An 18,625-nucleotide genomic window follows, 5' to 3' on the forward strand; every position below is an offset into this window, starting at 1 on the left:
TTTGATTATAACAAGTCACTAATTAGAAATTATAATAAACATTCTAATAATTTAAGAATTTTACCAAAATAAAATTGCATGGTAATCACCCAATTTCTGCCACAAAATTTTGATTGGCAGAACTCATAAACATAAAATATATATTTTCTAATTTCATCTTTTTTTTTTCTTTTTACATAATCTGGTTTGATGTTTTCCCAAATATTCAAATCACTATATTTTGCTGCTTAATATCAAATACAGCAACTGAGTTATTTTTATGCATCAAACAATTACATTTTCTCATTCATCCAAACTAATCACTGAACATCAATTTCATATTTTCTTCACTAAAATATTACTGTGCCTGATGTCATCAAGTGGAGCGGATCATTTTTTTTTCATTTGTTCACACATTTTTCCAATTTATATATATTTTAAAGATTCTTAGCCTATGTCATTGCATACCAATCTGTTTATTAAAAGTTAAGGTTCACTGTAAACACATATGTTACACCAAAATAAAAACGCTTCAGATAATGTCTTGATATTCAATTCAGTTTCTCACATGACATCTTATGAAGTTAGTAGAAATGTTACAGACTTTTGAATCTCAAACACTTTCAATACTGTGCACTGATATTTTCTTTTTTGCAATATAAGCACATTCATGATTTTTTTTACAAACGTTAAAAACTTTCACATTGTGTAGCAATATACTGAAACAATTATAAAAATATTTGTTTTTATTTTGAATGATGCAGGGCATCTGAAGAGAGATTTTTCTAACAAAATGAAAGTATAATTTTTAGCAATAGGTATCTAGGAAAAGGCCACTACATATGTTATAAGTTCCAAATTTCCACAACCTGGCAAATACTGGTACATGCTAGCAAATTTAGATTTGCAATTACAAAATATGATTCTAATTTTTTCCTTTGCTCTTTATTCTAACACTACACTAAGTTTACTGTGTTATTTCGCTACAGTTGATATTGTGTAGAACAATAAGAAAATCATAGTGAACAATGCATTCAACAAAATTTCACACACATTTCTAGATACCTATATCTAATAAGTTCAAAAGAAAGGACACACTTAGGGAGGTATTTTGGTGGTCAAGTCACTAAAAAGAGATTAGCTGGTTTCCCGGCATAGCCCAGGATATAATAAAGATTGACTGAAATACATGTTCTAGCTGGTTTCTAGGCGTTGCCAGGGATGTAATATAGACACATTATGTTGTATATTACCTGTTCTCTTCTCCCTAAGGTAAAACAATTTCATATACATGCTGTAAATTACCTATGCTAGGGATAAAACATGAACAATATCAGTCCTAGGGTAGATAAAACAAATAATACATAGAGATGAAAGATTCCTCTCCCCTAAGAATCAAACATATGTTCAATATCTGCTTTTGTTTTTTCATTGTTTATACGGTCCCGAGCAACGCCGGGTAGCCCTGCTAGTCTATATATATAAAAGGCAAAAATCGGTGTGTATGTATGTATGTATGTATGTATGTATGTTTGTTTGTAACGCTAAAACTTTTGAAAGACGGAACCAGAGTTGACAAATTTGGTATCATATTGCACCTTGATCACCCGGATGACAAATATCGAAATTTCACGTCAAACGGACCAGTAGAAAGGGGTCAACTGATCGTTTTTCTCCTAGGGGGGCCCCCAAAAAAACCTGTCATTTTAACGTTATTCAATACGTGTCACGTGACGTGACGTCAGCTCAAACTTTTGACAGACACAACCAAAGTTGACAAATTATGTATCATATTGAACCTTGATCACCCGCATGACAAATATCGAAATTCCACACCAAACGGACCATTAAAAGGGGGTGAACTGATCATTTCTCTCCTAGGGGGGCCCCCAAAAAAACCTGTCTTTTTAATGTTAATATTACATAATCAAAAAACGCTTAGTCATGTCACGTGACGTGACGTCAACATCCAGTAATGGCGAACAAATGTAAACAAACACTTTGTTTTACCGATACTTTTGTAATTTCTCTTCTGCTTTGTTCTAGAGATTATTAAACTCCATGACAATGTCTCCAACGTATTTAACTGGTTAAAAATAGTATTTATACAAGAGTTTTAACGAAAAATATCAGGAAAAAATGTACAGGAATAAAAAAAATTCAGCTTTCAAAATATTCGTCGATAAAAAAACCGATCTTTATATTTACGCTAGCCATTTTGTATATTACCACGTGACCTGCTATCTCTTAAACTGGAGGGGGGGGATCCACTTGAATCCAACAAAACCAGTAATTTTTTTTTCTATTATATATACATCATTTTCTATAAAGTTAAGTGTAGACTTTATAATTAAAACAAAAAATGTTATTCATACTAAAAAAAAAAAACGCTTAGTCATGTCACGTGACGTGACGTCAACATCCACTAATGGCGAACAATTGTACCTATTTACTATGCCTCCCCACGGGACAGAGTTAGACACCAGGGTCGTGTTTTAACGTGGAGAAAAGGTACAAAAATAAAAATTGTCTCAGTCGTGGAGGATTTCTCCTCCACCGAAAGAGAACAAGAAATAGAAGTGCAGCATCTGAAGAACAGATACTACACTTTGATCTTGACCAAAAGGCCAAGAATGCGAACAATTGTAAATAACAACTTTTTTCACAAAACCAACACCGTCTTTCTTTTTTTTTCTCTCTCTTTCTCTCTCTCACCCACTTACTCTTCCCTCTCTCTCACCCTCTTTCTCTTGACGTCACACCACTGTTAAACTGTGGGGGGGGGGAACACATTCCCAGGCATTATCTCCTATAGATGCACATTTTATTAGAAATTCAGCTTTCAAAATATTAGACGATAATAAAAATATAAAACCAACACCCTCTTTCTCTTTTCTCTCTCTCTCACCAACTTACTCTTCTCTCTCTCTCACCCTCTTTCTCTTGACCTCCTACTACTGTTAAACTGTGTGTGTGGGGGGGGGGGAAGAGGCAGCTTGAAAACCAACAAAAACAGTGCACAGTTTCCCAAGCATTTGGGGTGGGAAGGGGGGGAAGAAGCCGAGCGCACAGTTTCGTGTGAGAGAGAGAGAACAATTCTCAACCTATATACTCAACAAATTTTTTATCTACAGATTTGAAAGTTTGTATATAGGGTATTCAGACATATGGAAATATATCTAGCATAATCTATCTATTATATCTATAAAAGTGAAAATGTGTGTGTGTGTGAGGTAGCCAGAGAGAGAGAGAGAGAGAGAGAGAGAGAGAGACAACAATTCTCAACCTATACATTCAATACATTTTTTATCTACAGATTTGAAAATTTGTATATAGGGTATTCAGACATATGGAAATATATCTAGCATAATCTATCTATTATATCTATAAAAGTGAAAATGTGTGTGTGTGTGTGTGTGTGTGTGTGTGTGTGCGTAAGAGAGAGAGAGAACAATTCTCAACCTATATACTCAACGTATTTTTATCTACGGATTTTAAACTTTTTATATAGGGTATTCAGACATATAGAAATATATCTAGCATAATCTATACATTATATCTATAAAAGTGAGAATGTGAGTGTGTGAGAGAGAGAGAACAATTCTCAACCTATATATTCAACAAATTTTTTACCTACAGATTTGAAAATTTGTATATTGGGTATTCAGACATATGGAAATATATCTAGCATAATCGATCTATTATATCTATAAAAGTCAGAATGTTTGCGTGTGGTTGTGTGTGTAAGGTTGCGAGAGAGAGAGAGAGAACAATTCTCAACCTATCTATTCAATAAATTTGTTATCTACAGATTTGACCATTTGTATATAGGGTATTCAGACATATGGAAATATATCCAGCATAATCTATCTATTATATCCATAAAAGTGAGAATGTGTGCGTGAGAGAGAGAGAGAGAGAGAGAGAGAGAGAGTAAGTACAATTCTCACCCTATATATTCAACAAATTTTTTATCTACCGATTAGAAAATTTGTATATAGGGTATTCAGACATATGGAATTATATCTAGCATAATCTATCTATTATATCTAGAAAAGTGAGAATGTGTGTGAAAGAGAGAGAGAGAAGAGAGAGAGAGAGAACAATTCTCAACCTATATATTCAACTAATTTTTATGTACAGATCTGAAAATTTGTATACAGGGTATTCAGACATATGGAAATATATCTAGCATAATCTATTATATCTATAAAAGGTAGAATGTGTGTGTGTGTGTGTGTGAGTGAGTGAGTGAGTGAGAGAGAGAGAGAGAGAACAATTCTCAACCTATATACTCAACAAATTTTGTATCTACAGATTTGATAATTTGTATATATGGTATTCAGACATAAGGAAATATATCTAGCATAATCTATCTATTATATCTATAAAAGTGAGAATGTGTGTGAAAGAGAGAGAGAGAGAGAACAATTCTCAACCTATATATTCAACAAATTCTATCTTTACAGATTTGAAAATTTGTATATAGGGTATTCAGACATTTGGAAATATATCTAGCATAATCTATTATATCTATAAAAGTGAGAATGTGTGTGTGAGAGAGAGAGAAAGAACAATTCTCAACCTATATACTCAACAAATTTTTTATCTACAGATTTAAAAATTTGTATATAGGGTATTCAGACATATAGAAATATATCTAGCATAACCTATCTATTATATCTATAAAATGACCATGTGTGTGTGTGTGAGAGAGAGAGAGAGAGTCAGAGAGAGAGAGAGAACAATTTTCAGCTTGTGTGTGTGTGAGAAAGAGAGAGAGAGAAAGAGAGGAAGGAAAATTCTCACCCTATATATTCAACAAATTTTTTATCTACATATTAGAAAATTTGGATATAGGGTATTCAGACGTATGGAAATATATCTAGCATAATCTATCTATTATATCTATAAAAGTGAGAATGTGTGTGTGAGAGAGAGAGAGAAAGAGAGAGAGAGAGAACAATTCTCAACCTATATATTCAACTAATTTTTTATCTACAGATTTGAAAATGTGTATATTGGGTATTCAGACATATGTAAATATATCTGGCATAATCTATGTATTATATCTATAAAAGTGTGAATGTGAGTGATGGAAAGAGCAAAAAATTCTCAACCTATATAACCTATAAAAGTGAGAATATGTGTGAGAGAGAGAGAGAGAGAACAATTCTCAACCTATATATTCCACACATTTTTGGGCACAGATTTGGAAATTTGTATATAGGGTAGGCAGACATATAGAAATATATCTAGCATAATCTATCTATTATATCTATAAAAGTGAGAACTTGTGTGTGTGTGTGTGTGTGAGAGAGAGAGAGAACAATTCTTAACCTACATACTCAACAAATTTTTTACCTACAGTTTAGAAAATTTGTATATAGGGTATTCAGACATATGGAAATATATCTAGCATAATCTATCTATTATAACTACAAAAGTTAGAATGTGTGTGTGAGAGAGAGAGAGAACAATTCTAAACCTATATATTCAACAAATTTTTTATCTACAGATTTGAAACTTTGTATATAGGGTATTCAGACATATGGAAATATATCTAGCATAATCTATCTATTTTATCTATAAAAGTGAGAATGCGTGTGTGTGAGATAGCGAGAGAGAGAGAGAGAGAGAGAAAAAGAGAGAGATAAAAATTCTCAACCTATACATTCAACAAATTTTTTATCCACAGATTTGAACATTTGTATATAGGGTGTTCAGACATATAAAAATATATCTAGCATAATCTATCTATTATATGTATAAAAGTGAGAATGTGTGTGTGTGTGAGAGAGAGGACAATTGTCAACCTATGTATACAACAAATTTTTTATCTACAGATTTCAAAATTTGTATATTGGGCATTCAGACATATTTTAATATATCTGGCATAATCTGTCTATTATATCTATAAAAGTGAGAATGTGTGTGATAGAGAGAGAGAGAACAATTCTCAACCTATATACTCAACAAATTTTTTATCTACAGATTTGAAAATTTGTATATAGGGTATTCAGACATATGGAAATATATCTAGCATAATCTATTATATCTATAAAAGTGAGAATGTGTGTGTGTGTGTGAGAGAGAGAGAGAGAGAGAGAGAGAACAATTCTCAACCCATATACTCAACAAATTCTTTATCTACAGATTTTAAAATGTGTATATAGAGTATTCATACAAATAGAAATATATCTAGGATAATCTTTCTATTATATCTATAAAAGTGAGAATGTGTGTGTGTGTGAGCGAGAGAGAGAGAGAGAGAGAGAGAGAGAGAACAGTTCTCAACCTATACATTCAACAAATTTTTATATATAGGGTATTCAGAAATATCGAAATATATCTAGCATAATCTATTATATCTTTAAAAGTTAGAATGTGTGTGTGTGAGAGATAGAGAGAACAATTCTCAACCTATGCACTCTACAAATTTTTTATCTACAAATTAGAAAATTTGTATATAGGGTATTCACACATATGGAAATATATCTAGCATAATCTATCTATTATATCTATAAAAGTTAGAATGTGTGTGTGAGGTAGCCAGAGAGAGAGAGAGAGAGAGAGTAAGAACAATTTTCAACCTATATATTCAACAAATATTTGATCTACAGATTAGAAAATTTGTATATAGGGTATTCAGACATATGGAAATATATCTAGCATAATCTATCTATTATATCTCTAAAATTGAGGATGTGTGTGTGAGAGAGAGAGAGAGAACAATTTTCAACCTATATACTCAACAAATTTTTTTATCTACAGATTTGAAAATTTGTATATAGGGTATTCAGACATATGGAAATATATCTAGAGTAATCTATCTATTATATCTATAAAAGTGAGAATGCGTGTGTGTGTGTGAGAGAGAGCGACACAGAACAATTCTCAACCTATATATTCAACAAATTTTTTATGTACAGATCTGAAATATCACATTTGTATAGAAGTAGAAATCTTGATACCTACTCTGATACCTAATAAAAGAAAGGACACTCTTTAGGGCGGATTTTGATTATAACAAGTCACTAATTAGAAATTATAATAAACATTCTAATAATTTAAGAATTTTACCAAAATAAAATTGCATGGTAATCACCCAATTTCTGCCACAAAATTTTGATTGGCAGAACTCATAAACATAAAATATATATTTTCTAATTTCATCTTTTTTTTTTCTTTTTACATAATCTGGTTTGATGTTTTCCCAAATATTCAAATCACTATATTTTGCTGCTTAATATCAAATACAGCAACTGAGTTATTTTTATGCATCAAACAATTACATTTTCTCATTCATCCAAACTAATCACTGAACATCAATTTCATATTTTCTTCACTAAAATATTACTGTGCTTGATGTCATCAAGTGGAGCGGATCATTTTTTTTTCATTTGTTCACACATTTTTCCAATTTATATATATTTTAAAGATTCTTAGCCTATGTCATTGCATACCAATCTGTTTATTAAAAGTTAAGGTTCACTGTAAACACATATGTTACACCAAAATAAAAACGCTTCAGATAATGTCTTGATATTCAATTCAGTTTCTCACATGACATCTTATGAAGTTAGTAGAAATGTTACAGACTTTTGAATCTCAAACACTTTCAATACTGTGCACTGATATTTTCTTTTTTGCAATATAAGCACATTCATGATTTTTTTTACAAACGTTAAAAACTTTCACATTGTGTAGCAATATACTGAAACAATTATAAAAATATTTGTTTTTATTTTGAATGATGCAGGGCATCTGAAGAGAGATTTTTCTAACAAAATGAAAGTATAATTTTTAGCAATAGGTATCTAGGAAAAGGCCACTACATATGTTATAAGTTCCAAATTTCCACAACCTGGCAAATACTGGTACATGCTAGCAAATTTAGATTTGCAATTACAAAATATGATTCTAATTTTTTCCTTTGCTCTTTATTCTAACACTACACTAAGTTTACTGTGTTATTTCGCTACAGTTGATATTGTGTAGAACAATAAGAAAATCATAGTGAACAATGCATTCAACAAAATTTCACACACATTTCTAGATACCTATATCTAATAAGTTCAAAAGAAAGGACACACTTAGGGAGGTATTTTGGTGGTCAAGTCACTAAAAAGAGATTAGCTGGTTTCCCGGCATAGCCCAGGATATAATAAAGATTGACTGAAATACATGTTCTAGCTGGTTTCTAGGCGTTGTCAGGGATGTAATATAGACACATTATGTTGTATATTACCTGTTCTCTTCTCCCTAAGGTAAAACAATTTCATATACATGCTGTAAATTACCTATGCTAGGGATAAAACATGAACAATATCAGTCCTAGGGTAGATAAAACAAATAATACATAGAGATGAAAGATTCCTCTCCCCTAAGAATCAAACATATGTTCAATATCTGCTTTTGTTTTTTCATTGTTTATACGGTCCCGAGCAACGCCGGGTAGCCCTGCTAGTATATATATAAAAGGCAAAAATCGGTGTGTATGTATGTATGTATGTATGTATGTATGTTTGTTTGTAACGCTAAAACTTTTGAAAGACGGAACCAGAGTTGACAAATTTGGTATCATATTGCACCTTGATCACCCGGATGACAAATATCGAAATTTCACGTCAAACGGACCAGTAGAAAGGGGTCAACTGATCGTTTTTCTCCTAGGGGGGCCCCCCTAAAAAACCTGTCATTTTAACGTTATTCAATACGTGTCACGTGACGTGACGTCAGCTCAAACTTTTGACAGACACAACCAAAGTTGACAAATTATGTATCATATTGAACCTTGATCACCCGCATGACAAATATCGAAATTCCACACCAAACGGACCATTAAAAGGGGGTGAACTGATCATTTCTCTCCTAGGGGGGCCCCCCAAAAAACCTGTCATTTTAATGTTAATATTACATAATCCAAAAACGCTTAGTCATGTCACGTGACGTGACGTCAACATCCAGTAATGGCGAACAAATGTAAACAAACACTTTGTTTTACCGATACTTTTGTAATTTCTCTTCTGCTTTGTTCTAGAGATTATTAAACTCCATGACAATGTCTCCAACGTATTTAACTGGTTAAAAATAGTATTTATACAAGAGTTTTAACGAAAAATATCAGGAAAAAATGTACAGGAATAAAAAAAAATTCAGCTTTCAAAATATTCGTCGATAAAAAAAACCGATCTTTATATTTACGCTAGCCATTTTGTATATTACCACGTGACCTGCTATCTCTTAAACTGGAGGGGGGGATCCACTTGAATCCAACAAAACCAGTAATTTTTTTTTTCTATTATATATACATCATTTTCTATAAAATTAAGTGTAGACTTTATAATTAAAACAAAAAATGTTATTCATACTAAAAAAAAAAAACGCTTAGTCATGTCACGTGACGTGACGTCAACATCCACTAATGGCGAACAATTGTACCTATTTACTATGCCTCCCCACGGGACAGAGTTAGACACCAGGGTCGTTTTTTAACGTGGAGAAAAGGTACAAAAATAAAAATTGTCTCAGTCGTGGAGGATTTCTCCTCCACCGAAAGAGAACAAGAAATAGAAGTGCAGCATCTGAAGAACAGATACTACACTTTGATCTTGACCAAAAGGCCAAGAATGCGAACAATTGTAAATAACAACTTTTTTCACAAAACCAACACCGTCTTTCTTTTTTTTCTCTCTCTTTCTCTCTCTCACCCACTTACTATTCCCTCTCTCTCACCCTCTTTCTCTTGACGTCACACCACTGTTAAACTGTGGGGGGGGGGAACACATTCCCAGGCATTATCTCCTATAGATGCACATTTTATTAGAAATTCAGCTTTCAAAATATTCGACGATAATAAAAATATAAAACCAACACCCTCTTTCTCTTTTCTCTCTCTCTCACCAACTTACTCTTCTCTCTCTCTCACCCTCTTTCTCTTGACCTCCTACTACTGTTAAACTGTGTGTGTGGGGGGGTGAAGAGGCAGCTTGAAAACCAACAAAAACAGTGCACAGTTTCCCAAGCATTTGGGGTGGGAAGGGGGGGAAGAAGCCGAGCGCACAGTTTCGTGTGAGAGAGAGAGAACAATTCTCAACCTATATACTCAACAAATTTTTTATCTACAGATTTGAAAGTTTGTATATAGGGTATTCAGACATATGGAAATATATCTAGCATAATCTATCTATTATATCTATAAAAGTGAAAATGTGTGTGTGTGTGAGGTAGCCAGAGAGAGAGAGAGAGAGAGAGAGAGAGAGAGAGAGACAACAATTCTCAACCTATATATTCAATACATTTTTTATCTACAGATTTGAAAATTTGTATATAGGGTATTCAGACATATGGAAATATATCTAGCATAATCTATCTATTATATCTATAAAAGTGAAAATGTGTGTGTGTGTGTGTGTGTGTGCGTAAGAGAGAGAGAGAACAATTCTCAACCTATATACTCAACGTATTTTTATCTACGGATTTTAAACTTTGTATATAGGGTATTCAGACATATAGAAATATATCTAGCATAATCTATACATTATATCTATAAAAGTGAGAATGTGAGTGTGTGAGAGAGAGAGAACAATTCTCAACCTATATATTCAACAAATTTTTTACCTACAGATTTGAAAATTTGTATATTTGGTATTCAGACATATGGAAATATATCTAGCATAATCGATCTATTATATCTATAAAAGTCAGAATGTTTGCGTGTGGTTGTGTGTGTAAGGTTGCGAGAGAGAGAGAGAGAACAATTCTCAACCTATCTATTCAATAAATTTGTTATCTACAGATTTGACCATTTGTATATAGGGTATTCAGACATATGGAAATATATCCAGCATAATCTATCTATTATATCCATAAAAGTGAGAATGTGTGTGTGAGAGAGAGAGAGAGAGAGAGAGAGAGAGAGAGAGTAAGTACAATTCTCACCCTATATATTCAACATATTTTTTATCTACCGATTAGAAAATTTGTATATAGGGTATTCAGACATATGGAAATATATCTAGCATAATCTATCTATTATATCTAGAAAAGTGAGAATGTGTGTGAAAGAGAGAGAGAGAAGAGAGAGAGAGAACAATTCTCAACCTATATATTCAACTAATTTTTATGTACAGATCTGAAAATTTGTATACAGGGTATTCAGACATATGGAAATATATCTAGCATAATCTATTATATCTATAAAAGGTAGAATGTGTGTGTGTGTGTGTGAGTGAGTGAGTGAGTGAGTGAGTGAGAGAGAGAGAGAGAGAACAATTCTCAACCTATATACTCAACAAATTTTGTATCTACAGATTTGATAATTTGTATATAGGGTATTCAGACATAAGGAAATATATCTAGCATAATCTATCTATTATATCTATAAAAGTGAGAATGTGTGTGAAAGAGAGAGAGAGAGAACAATTCTCAACCTATATATTCAACAAATTCTATCTTTACAGATTTGAAAATTTGTATATAGGGTATTCAGACATTTGGAAATATATCTAGCATAATCTATTATATCTATAAAAGTGAGAATGTGTGTGTGAGAGAGAGAGAAAGAACAATTCTCAACCTATATACTCAACAAATTTTTTATCTACAGATTTAAAAATTTGTATATAGGGTATTCAGACATATAGAAATATATCTAGCATAACCTATCTATTATATCTATAAAATGACCATGTGTGTGTGTGTGAGAGAGTGAGAGAGAGTCAGAGAGAGAGAGAGAGAACAATTTTCAGCTTGTGTGTGTGTGAGAAAGAGAGAGAGAGAGAAAGAGAGGAAGGAAAATTCTCACCCTATATATTCAACAAATTTTTTATCTACATATTAGAAAATTTGGATATAGGGTATTCAGACGTATGGAAATATATCTAGCATAATCTATCTATTATATCTATAAAAGTGAGAATGTGTGTGTGAGAGAGAGAGAAAGAGAGAGAGAGAGAACAATTCTCAACCTATATATTCAACTAATTTTTTATCTACAGATTTGAAAATGTGTATATTGGGTATTCAGACATATGTAAATATATCTGGCATAATCTATGTATTATATCTATAAAAGTGTGAATGTGAGTGATGGAAAGAGCAAAAAATTCTCAACCTATATAACCTATAAAAGTGAGAATATGTGTGAGAGAGAGAGAGAGAGAGAGAGAACAATTCTCAACCTATATATTCCACACATTTTTGGGCACAGATTTGGAAATTTGTATATAGGGTAGGCAGACATATAGAAATATATCTAGCATAATCTATCTATTATATCTATAAAAGTGAGAACTTGTGTGTGTGTGTGTGTGTGTGAGAGAGAGAGAGAACAATTCTTAACCTACATACTCAACAAATTTTTTACCTACAGTTTAGAAAATTTGTATATAGGGTATTCAGACATATGGAAATATATCTAGCATAATCTATCTATTATAACTACAAAAGTTAGAATGTGTGTGTGAGAGAGAGAGAGAGAACAATTCTAAACCTATATATTCAACAAATTTTTTATCTACAGATTTGAAACTTTGTATATAGGGTATTCAGACATATGGAAATATATCTAGCATAATTTATCTATTTTATCTATAAAAGTGAGAATGCGTGTGTGTGAGATAGCGAGAGAGAGAGAGAGAAAAAGAGAGAGATAAAAATTCTCAACCTATACATTCAACAAATTTTTTATCCACAGATTTGAACATTTGTATATAGGGTGTTCAGACATATAGAAATATATCTAGCATAATCTATCTATTATATGTATAAAAGTGAGAATGTGTGTGTGTGTGTGAGAGAGAGGACAATTGTCAACCTATGTATACAACAAATTTTTTATCTACAGATTTCAAAATTTGTATATTGGGCATTCAGACATATTTCAATATATCTGGCATAATCTGTCTATTATATCTATAAAAGTGAGAATGTGTGTGATAGAGAGAGAGAGAACAATTCTCAACCTATATACTCAACAAATTTTTTATCTACAGATTTGAAAATTTGTATATAGGGTATTCAGACATATGGAAATATATCTAGCATAATCTATTATATCTATAAAAGTGAGAATGTGTGTGTGTGTGTGAGAGAGAGAGAGAGAGAGAGAGAACAATTCTCAACCCATATACTCAACAAATTCTTTATCTACAGATTTTAAAATTTGTATATAGAGTATTCATACAAATAGAAATATATCTAGGATAATCTTTCTATTATATCTATAAAAGTGAGAATGTGTGTGTGTGTGAGCGAGAGAGAGAGAGAGAGAGAGAGAGAGAACAGTTCTCAACCTATACATTCAACAAATTTTTATATATAGGGTATTCAGAAATATCGAAATATATCTAGCATAATCTATTATATCTTTAAAAGTTAGAATGTGTGTGTGTGAGAGATAGAGAGAACAATTCTCAACCTATGCACTCTAAAAAATTTTTATCTACAAATTAGAAAATTTGTATATAGGGTATTCACACATATGGAAATATATCTAGCATAATCTATCTATTATATCTATAAAAGTTAGAATGTGTGTGTGAGGTAGCCAGAGAGAGAGAGAGAGAGAGAGAGAGTAAGAACAATTTTCAACCTATATATTCAACAAATATTTGATCTACAGATTAGAAAATTTGTATATAGGGTATTCAGACATATGGAAATATATCTAGCATAATCTATCTATTATATCTCTAAAATTGAGAATGTGTGTGTGAGAGAGAGAGAGAACAATTTTCAACCTATATACTCAACAAATTTTTTTATCTACAGATTTGAAAATTTGTATATAGGGTATTCAGACATATGGAAATATATCTAGAGTAATCTATCTATTATATCTATAAAAGTGAGAATGCGTGTGTGTGTGAGAGAGAGCGACACAGAACAATTCTCAACCTATATATTCAACAATTTTTTTATGTACAGATCTGAAATATCACATTTGTATAGAAGTAGAAATCTTGATACCTACTCTGATACCTAATAAAAGAAAGGACACTCTTTAGGGCGGATTTTGATTATAACAAGTCACTAATTAGAAATTATAATAAACATTCTAATAATTTAAGAATTTTACCAAAATAAAATTGCATGGTAATCACCCAATTTCTGCCACAAAATTTTGATTGGCAGAACTCATAAACATAAAATATATATTTTCTAATTTCATCTTTTTTTTTTCTTTTTACATAATCTGGTTTGATGTTTTCCCAAATATTCAAATCACTATATTTTGCTGCTTAATATCAAATACAGCAACTGAGTTATTTTTATGCATCAAACAATTACATTTTCTCATTCATCCAAACTAATCACTGAACATCAATTTCATATTTTCTTCACTAAAATATTACTGTGCTTGATGTCATCAAGTGGAGCGGATCATTTTTTTTCATTTGTTCACACATTTTTCCAATTTATATATATTTTGTTAAAGATTCTTAGCCTATGTCATTGCATACCAATCTGTTTATTAAAAGTTAAGGTTCACTGTAAACACATATGTTACACCAAAATAAAAACGCTTCAGATAATGTCTTGATATTCACTTCAGTTTCTCACATGACATCTTATGAAGTTAGTAGAAATGTTACAGACTTTTGAATCTCAAACACTTTCAATACTGTGCACTGATATTTTCTTTTTTGCAATATAAGCACATTCATGATTTTTTTTACAAACGTTAAAAACTTTCACATTGTGTAGCAATATACTGAAACAATTATAAAAATATTTGTTTTTATTTTGAATGATGCAGGGCATCTGAAGAGAGATTTTTCTAACAAAATGAAAGTATAATTTTTAGCAATAGGTATCTAGGAAAAGGCCACTACATACGTTATAAATTCCAAATTTCCACAACCTGGCCAATACTGGTACATGCTAGCAAATTTAGATTTGCAATTACAAAATATGATTCTAATTTTTTCCTTTGCTCTTTATTCTAACACTACAATAAGTTTACTGTGTTATTTCGCTACAGTTGATATTGTGTAGAACAATAAGAAAATCATAGTGAACAATGCATTCAACAAAATTTCACACACATTTCTAGATACCTATATCTAATAAGTTCAAAAGAAAGGACACACTTAGGGAGGTATTTTGGTGGTCAAGTCACTAAATAGAGATTAGCTGGTTTCCCGGCATAGCCCAGGATATAATAAACATTGACTGAAATATATGTTCTAGCTGGTTTCTAGGCGTTGCCAGGGATGTAATATAGACACATTATGTTGTATATTACCTGTTCTCTTCTCCCTAAGGTAAAACAATTTCATATACATGCTGTAAATTACCTATCCTAGGGATAAAACATGAACAATATCAGTCCTAGGGTAGATAAAACAAATAATACATAGAGATGAAAGATTCCTCTCCCCTAAGAATAAAACATATGTTCAATATCTGCTTTTGTTTTTTCATTGTTTATACGGTCCCGAGCAACGCCGGGTAGCCCTGCTAGTATATTATAAATGCATGAAAGGAAAATAACTAATCAGGAAAAGTAAAGTAGAGTAAAATAACTTGCGTATGTACTACAAAACATAATGTTTATTACTGACAGACAAACAAATATATTCTAATTATATTGAAGATTTTAATACAAAGTAATTTAAATTATGGAAAACTTTAGGGAAAATGTTATGGAAAATTTTTGGGGAAAAATCTAATAAAATGAATAAAAGGGATTATTATAAACACGAAAGAACTGTTGTTTCAGAATTGACAGACACACAAATAGAAAACATTAATCTATGATACTGTAGTAAAAAAATGATTTAAATTGAACATAATATATAATAATTAATAAATGGAGAAATAAATTCCAAAACGTAAATTAAATAAAATAAAACGAATACAAGGAATAATTATTGATAAGTATTAATACGAAAGTACTTTTGAAGAGAAAAATAAATAAACAATAGAAAACTGACCAAAAACGCAATGCACCCTCGACACCAAAATTGTACTGTTTATGACATGAACAATTATTTGAATACGTTTTTCCTCATAGAATTATCTGAAAAATGTACTGCTTTCAAAAAATACAGTGATTACACATTTTTTACTGTTTGTTTACTGCTAACGAAACAGACCTGTAACATATACTCTTATCAGAAACTAAAAGAACATGTTTTTAAAGATCGTGAATTTAAACTTTTAAAATGCATACGTATATATATATATATATATATATATATATATATATATATATATGTGTGTGTGTGTATGTGTGTGGCTGTGATATGAATATTATTGAACAACAGACAACTATCGTATGTTTGGTAATATACTGTCTATATTATATTACTGTCTGTTCTTCAATAACTGGAAAACACCACTTTGGAATATGTACAAGAAAACCATAAACGTATGCCATATTATATATATATATATATATATATATATATATATATATATATATATATATATATATATATATATATATATATATATCATGTAATACATAAATATATATGTATATGCATACAAGTTAGAAAAGCATTTCATCCAAGACATGAAAATTGTTAAACAAAATGTTTTTACTATCGTCTTTAAAAATAAAGGTACAAGATTCAATTTGAAATTTATTTATCTTCAAAGTGCACTTTTATAAATTTTACAAAGTAAGGTATAAAAATTTTATACCTTACCTTGTAAAATTTATAAAAGTACACTTTGAAGATAAATAAATTTCAAATTGAATCTTGTACCTTTATTTTTAAAGCCTATAGTAAAAACATTTTGTTTAACAATTTTCATACCTTGGATGAAATGCTTTTCTAACTTGTATCGCATCTTTTGAAGATAAAATTTTATTTAATTTATTAATTAAAAAAATTAATGTGCTTTTGCATGTATTTATAAAAACTCTCCTACTCTCTATTTCAGTTTGTATTTCTCCTCATACCACAACTCATTTTTGCTACTCCCTCTTTGTATTATTACAGGCCTGAATAGTCTCTCTGTTTTAGTTTGTATTTCGCCTCACACCACAACTCTTTTTTGCAAATCCTTCTTTGTCGTACATGTCTGAATAATGACAAAATCTGAATTCTTTAAAACAAATACTTTAAAATAACTTTTTTAGATTAAATGTTTTAAACCTCTTTCAGAATAGAAAATCTTTACAATTTAATAAGGAACACATTTTATACAGGTTTCATTAAAAATATTCAGTAGATAACGAGAAAAATAGAGATGAAAATTTCAAAAGGACTGTATAACTGGTTACACTCAATAGTAGCCCTCGCTAGCGAAAGTAGTCATTGTTATTCTATTATTATTATTATTATTTAAAACATTTTGTGTCCTGCTCTTTCGCTCGAGGACTAATATATGAATTTATAGCTAATTTCTTGTTCTTAACTTGATGATGGTTCCTTCAGTGGCGCTTACGCTACGTTACTATAAACGTATTTATACATGCATAGTTTCCTCGAATTATTATATTTCATTTTAATAGAAAGATTCACACAATACTGTAGCGTCTTTATTTGCGCTTTCTATACATCAAGTTCGAAATGTACTTTGAAATTCAATTCAACAATTCTTAGAATGTTTATTTAACAGATATTGCTTTCCATTTGCAGATCATATGATACTTTATTTATTACTTTTAATTGTTTCGTAATTAGCATCTCAAACAAATAAAATTGTATAATATGTAAATAGACTTGACAAGAATTATACTCTAGCTGCCAATAAAATCAAATAGATACCAGTAGTATTATATAACAGGTTATTTCTGCTGTTCTTTGATTTTACCTTATAGTCAAAGCCATTTCTCTTTTCATTTTCATCTAAGATTCCATCATCTTTTTTTTTTTGAATATTTAATATTGTCTGCTTCTTTTTTTATTCTATACTCCACTTGTGCTTTCTGCAATTGCAGATGCTTGTGTTATTTGTGTTTGCTAATTTCCAAAATCAACATTTTAAAACTTAATTTTCTGTTACCTCAAATAGCCTGCTTTTGTTCCATCTCCGTCAACTCAATTTATAAATATACACACTCAGAATATATTTAAGTGTTTTTGATTATGATATTTAATTGCCAAAACGGTACCTAATATTTCAGGGAAAATCATTAGCGAATCTGATATAAATATTGATATTTCAGCTTCAAAACTACATTGGACTAATATATCATATTTTAAAATCTAGAAAACGCAATGAAGAACAAAAGATTTGACCGTTCATATAAGCAAACTGCCGCTAATATTTAAATATCAAAATTCAGAACATTAAAGTAACGTATAATGCTGTAACGACACATACAGTTCCATGAATTTATTTAGAGAATTTCTAAACACGGATCATATTTTCATAGATAATAAGCGACTTTTTATTTTACAGCTAGACAAGAGTTATTGCTTCAACTTAATCATCATTTTGGTTAATCCATTGTTTATTTTAATTATTCATACAACTATTTGTTTTGATGTCCACAAGAGACATTTCCTTTAAATCACGGAAACTAGATCGCATTAGCAGACGTGCAAAACAGCTGAGAAATAATCAGAATTTTATTGAAAAAAAAAGAAAAGAAAAAAAAAACAGAATAGAAACTTTTCAAGCAAACTGTCAATGCAATTTGCGAAAACGTTTTAACATACTGTCAAAGCTAAAGTCA

General features: G+C 30.7%; 2 pseudogenes; both read right to left on the reverse strand.

The window, feature by feature from the left end:
- Positions 1–2,485: 2,485 nt before the first annotated feature.
- LOC145274451 (U2 spliceosomal RNA) lies at positions 2,486–2,619 on the reverse strand (annotated as a pseudogene).
- Positions 2,620–9,484: 6,865 nt separating this feature from the next.
- Positions 9,485–9,618, reverse strand: LOC145274539 (U2 spliceosomal RNA; annotated as a pseudogene).
- Between the last annotated feature and the right edge of the window lie 9,007 nt (positions 9,619–18,625).

Source organism: Euprymna scolopes, chromosome 4, assembly GCF_053919585.1.
Source record: "Euprymna scolopes isolate OS-2025 chromosome 4, ASM5391958v1, whole genome shotgun sequence".
Classification (NCBI taxonomy): Eukaryota; Metazoa; Mollusca; class Cephalopoda; order Sepiida; family Sepiolidae; genus Euprymna; species Euprymna scolopes.